General features: G+C 44.6%; 1 pseudogene; it reads left to right on the forward strand.

Annotated features, from left to right (window-relative positions):
• LOC118390411 (voltage-gated potassium channel subunit beta-2-like) overlaps positions 1 to 5,877 on the forward strand; it is a 99,596-nt pseudogene that overhangs the window by 50,721 nt on the left and 42,998 nt on the right.

Consider the following 5,877-nt stretch of genomic DNA (forward strand, 5'->3'; position numbering starts at 1 on the left):
GTACCTCCACCATCACTCCCTCTCTGTTCACCGTCTGCCCTGGCCTGTCCTCCCTGTCTGGTACAGGTGACCTCCACCACACTCACCCCTCTCTGTTCACCGTCTGCCCTGGCCTGTCTCCCCCTGTCTGGTACAGGTACCTCCACCACACTCACCCCTCTCTGTTCACCGTCTGCCCTGGCCTGTCTCCCCCTGTCTGGTACAGGTACCTCCACCACACTCACCCCTCTCTGTTCACCGTCTGCCCTGGCCTGTCTCCCCCTGTCTGGTACAGGTACCTCCACCACACTCACCCCTCTCTGTTCACCGTCTGCCCTGGCCTGTCTCCCCCTGTCTGGTACAGGTACCTCCACCACACTCACCCCTCTCTGTTCACCGTCTGCCCTGGTCTGTCTCCCCCTGTCTGGTACAGGTACCTCCACCACACTCACCCCTCTCTGTTCACCGTCTGCCCTGGTCTGTCTCCCCCTGTCTGGTACAGGTACCTCCACCACACTCACCCTCTCTCCTGAGATTTTGCTCGCCTCCAGCACAAACGCACTGTGGGGGTGAGTGACTCTGAACTTACCCCAAGTAGTTATACATCTTATTTTTTCTTGTGCATTTTGCTATTTTGCTATTTTCAACTCCTGCATACTTTGTTGACTACAAACATTCTTTACCTGACCGTGGACAGCCTATGTTTGTTCCCACACTCGGGACTCTGACTCTCTATTGGTTACACAGACTTTTGGCCTCCCATCCCATGATAATCACCTCTCGCTGACTTTGTATTCATGTTACCTGATGAAATTGCTGTACAATATGATCTTGCTGCCATCTGACATTCAGATGTCCTAAATCAGCACTGCAGTGCTCTCCCTGTCCCATGCTGTGCCTTGATTGTATTACTGTTGATGATATCTGGAAATGTACACTCCTGGCCCATCTACTGTTGCTAGCCCCAATTCTGACTTGTGCTCTTAAATCTGCTTCACTGATTTCTGCTCTAATAAAAGCCTGTGTTTTCTGCACGCTAACACTAGAAGCTTATTACCTAAAATGGATCAATTGAAAGTGTGGGTTCACAGTTCCAATCCAAATGTGATGGTCATTACTGAGACGTGGTTAAGGAAGAGTGTTTTGAATACTGATGTTAACCTTTCTGGTTATAGTCTTTTTCGGCAAGACAGATCTTCCTCTTGATATTCCCAAACCCCACGCTGGAGCCATAATCATCGACTGACAATAATTAGCATAACGCAAGCGGACATAAATATCCCTAGAAAATGTTCCTATTCATGAAAATCACAAATTAAATATATTGAGACACAGCTTAGCCTTTTGTTAATCACCCTGTCATCTCAGATTTTCAAAATATGCTTTACAGCCAACGCTGTAATGGCTGTAACGTAATGGCTGCTCAGTGAAATTACCTGTCCTGATTTGTCATAGACACTTGCTAAAAAACTTAAATGAGCAAGCCTTCCTTCATGACCTGGCCTCTGTAAAATGGTATAGAAGCAGCTTGATCCCCTCTGTTGAAGACGCTTGGACCTTCTTTTTGATATTTTCAGTGGTAATGTTAACAAAAGCGCCCCCATAAAGAAAATGAGAATGAAAAACAGGTTCAGCCCCTGGTTCCTCCGTGGGCGACGCACACTGGCCTAGCGTCGTCCGGGTTAGAGAGGGGCTGGCCGGTAGGGATACATTGTCTCATCGCGCACCAGCGACCCCTGTGGCGGGGCGCAGTGCGCGCTAATCAAGGTTGCCAGGTGCACGGTGTTTCCTCCTACACATTGGTCGCGGCTGGCTTCCGGGTTGGCTGCGCGCTGTGTTAAGAAGCAGTGCGGCTTGGTTGGGTTGTGTATCGGAGGACGCCTGACTTTCAACCTTCGTCTCTCCCGAGCCCGTACAGGAGTTATAGCGATGAGACAAGATAGTAGCTACTAAAAACAATTAGATACCATGAAATTGGGGAGAAAACGGGGTTAAATAAATACAAATATATATTTTTAAAGATTTGCATTTGGCGAAAGGATCGGCACACGCATACTCAGGCTGACTGGCTATCGTTCAGGCAAATGAGGAACAAGTGCACTCAGGCTATCCGGAAGGCCAAAGTTAGTTACTTTAAAGAGCAGTTCTCTCTCTGTGGTTCTAACCCCAAGAATTTCTGGAAAATGGTTAAAGACCTGGAGAATAAACCCACCTCCTTACAGCTGCTTCTGTCCCTTAATGTTGATGATGTGGTTGTTACTGACAAGAAGCACATGGCTGAGCTCATAAATCACCACTTCATTAAGTCCGCATTCCTATTTGACTCAGTCATGCCTCCTTGCCTGTCCAACATTTCCTCATCTCCCACCCCTTCTAATGTGACTATCCCCGATGCTTCTCCCTCTTTTCCCCCTGCCCCGCTACAAAGTTTCTCCCTGCAGGCAGTCACTGAGTCCGAGGCGCTAAAGGAGCTCCTTAAACTTGACCCCCAAAACAATCTGAGTCAGATGGTTTAGACCCTTTCTTCTTTAAGGTTGCTGCCCCTATCATCGCCAAGCCTATCTCCAACCTTTTAACCTGTCTCTCCTTTCTGGGAGGCTCCCATTGCTTGGAAGGCAGCCACAGTTTGTCCTTTATTTAAAGGGGGAGATCAAGCTGATCCTCTGTTATAGGCCTATTTCTATTTTGCCCTGTTTGTCAAAAGTGTTGGAAAACGTACACTTAATAATCAACTGACTGGCTTTCTTGATGTCTATAGTAGTCTCCCGGGTATGCAATCTGGTTTCCACTCAGGTTATGGATGTGTCACTGCAACCTTAAAGGTCCTCAATGATGCTCCTTCATTCTAAGCAATATTGTGCTGATATTTTTATTGACTTGGCCAAAGCTTTTGATACGGTAGACCATTCCATTCTTGTGGGCCAGGTAGGGAATATTGGTATCTCTGAGGGGTCTTTGGCCTGGTTTGCTAACTACCTCTCTCAAAGAGTGCAGTGTATGAAGACTGAAATCTGCTGTCTCAGTCACTGCCTGTCACCAAGGGAGTACCCAAGGCTCTGATCCTAGGCCCCACGCTCTTCTCAATTTACATCAACAACATAGCTCAGGCAGTAAGAAACTCTCTATTCATTTATATGCAGATGATACAGTCTTATACTCAGCTGGCCCCTCCCTGAATTGTGTGTTAAATGCACAATAACAAAGCTTTCTTAGTGTCCAAATAAGCTCTCTACCCTTAACCTTGTTCTGAACACCTCCAAAACAAAGGTCATGTGGTTTGGTAAGAAGAATGCACCTCTTCCCACAGGTGTTCTTACTACCTCTGAGGGTTTAGAGCTTGAGGTAGTCACCTCACACAAGTACTCTGGGAGTATGGCTAGACGGTACACTGTCTTTTCCAGTTCTGCTGCAGCTAGCAACTGGAACGAGCTGTAACAAACACTCAAACTGAACAGTTTTATCTCAATCTCTTCATTCAAAGACTCAGTCATGGACACTCTTACTGACAGTTGTGGCTGCTTTGCATGATGTATTGTTGTCTCTACCTTCTTGCCCTTTGTGCTGTTGTCTGTGCCCAATAACTGTTTGAACCATGTTTTATGCTACTATCATGTTGTGTTGCTACCATGTTGTTGTCATGCTGTGTTGCTACCAGGCTGTGTTGTCATGTGTTGCTTCCTTGCTATGTTGTTGTCTTAGGTCTCTCTTTATGTAGTGTTGTCTCTCTTGTTGTCATGTGTGTTTAATCCCAGGCCCGCCGTCCCCACAGGAGGTCTTTGCCTCTTGGTGGGCTGTCATTGTAAATAAGAATTTTTTCTTAACTGACTTTCCTAGTTAAATAGGTTAAAGGTTAAATAAAATAAATATATAAAAATAATAGGGAAAGTCTTAATTTAACCTTTATTTAACTAGGCAAGTCACTTACAGTGGGGCAAAAAGTATTTAGTCAGCCACCAATTGTGCACGTTCTCCCACTTAAAAAGATGAGAGAGGCCTGTAATTTTCATCATAGGTACACTTCAACTATGACAGACAAAATGAAGAAAAAAATCCAGAAAAACATTGTAGGATTTTTTATGAATTTATTTGCAAATGATGGTGGAAAATAAGTATTTGGTCAATAACAAAAGTTTATCTCAATACTTTGTCAAACGTTTTCTGATAGTCTTCACAAGGTTTTCACATGTACTGTTGTTGGTATTTTGGTCCATTCCTCCACGTAGATCTCCTCTTGGAGCAGTGGATAAATGAAGTTGTTGCTGGGCAACACGGGACTTCAACTCCCTCCAAAGATTTTCTATGGGGTTGAGATCTGGAGACTGGCTCGGCCACTCCAGGACTTGAAATGCTTCTTCGAAGCCACTCCTTCGTTGCCCGGGCGGTGTGTTTGGGATCATTGTCATGCTGAAAGACCCAGCCACGTTTCATCTTCAACGCCCTTGCTGATGGAAGGAGGTTTCACTCAAAATCTCACGATACATGGCCCCATTCACTCTTTCCTTTACATGGATCAGTCGTCCTGGTCCCTTTGCAGAAAAACAGCCCCAAAGATGATGTTTCCACCCCATGCTTCACAGTAGGTATGGTGTTCGTTGGATGCAACTCATCATTCTTTGTCCTCCAAACACGATTTAGTTGAGTTTTTACCAAAAAGTTCGATATTGGTTTCATCTGACCATATGACATTCTCCCAATCTTCTTTTTTGGATCATCCAAATGCTCTCTAGCAAACTTCAGACGGGCCTGGATATGTACTGGCTTAAGCAGGGAGACACGCCTGGCACTGCAGGATTTGTCCCTGGGCATGCGTAGTGTGTTACTATTGATGGTAGGCTTTGTTACTTTGGTCCCAGCTCTGCAGGTCATTCACCAGGTCCCCCCGCGGTGGTTCTGGGATTTTGCGCACCGTTCTTGTGATCATTTGACTCCCACAGGGTGAGATCTGCGTGAGCCCCAGATCGAGGGAGATTATCAGTGGTCTTGTATGTCTTCCATTTCCTAATAATTGTCCAACAGTTGATTTTTCTTCAAACCAAGCTGCTTACCTATTGCAGATTCAGTCTTCCCAGCCTGGTGCAGGTCTACAATTTTGTTTCTGGTGTCCTTGACAGCTCTTTGGTCTTGGCCATAGTGAGTTTGGAGTGTGACTGTTTGAGGTGTGGACAGGTGTCTTTTTATACTGATAAAAAGTGTCAAACAGGTGCCAATAATTACAGGTAACGAGAGTTATCCTCTTAAGGTCTGGGGTGAGCCAGAAATCTTAAGCTGTTTGTAGGTGACTGGGCTTATTTATTTTCCACCATAATTTGTATGAATAATTAAAAATCCTACAATGTGATTTTCGGGATTTCTTTTCTCATTTTGTCTGTCATAGTTGAAGTGTACCTATGATGAAAATTACAGGCCCTCTCATCTTTTTAAGTGGGAGAACTTGCACAATTGGTGCGATGATCTAAATACTTTTGCCCCACTGTTTAAATATATTTTTAAAATGTACGGATAGTTAGGGCACACTCCAACACAAAGCATTTGTGTTTGTGAGTCTGCCAGATCAGTCAGTAAGGATGACAATTTTCTCTGTCTTGCTAAGCATTCAAAATGCAATTGTGGGTGTCAGGGATAAATGTGGAGTAAAAAGTACATTATTTTCTTTAGGAATGTAGTGAAGTAAAACGGCAAGTTGTCAGTAATATAAATATAGTGAAGTGACAGATACCCCCAAAATCTACTGTAGTACTGCAAAGGTGCTTTACACCACTGCCTAACCTAACTCTAACCCTTAACCTAACCTAACCTAACCTAAACAACCCCAAACCTAACCATGATTTGTAACCTAACCTAAACCTAACCTAAAAGTCTAAAATATAATTTTTTCATTGTGGGGACTGGCAAAATGTA

Source organism: Oncorhynchus keta, chromosome 11 (assembly GCF_023373465.1).
Source record: "Oncorhynchus keta strain PuntledgeMale-10-30-2019 chromosome 11, Oket_V2, whole genome shotgun sequence".
NCBI lineage: Eukaryota > Metazoa > Chordata > Actinopteri > Salmoniformes > Salmonidae > Oncorhynchus > Oncorhynchus keta.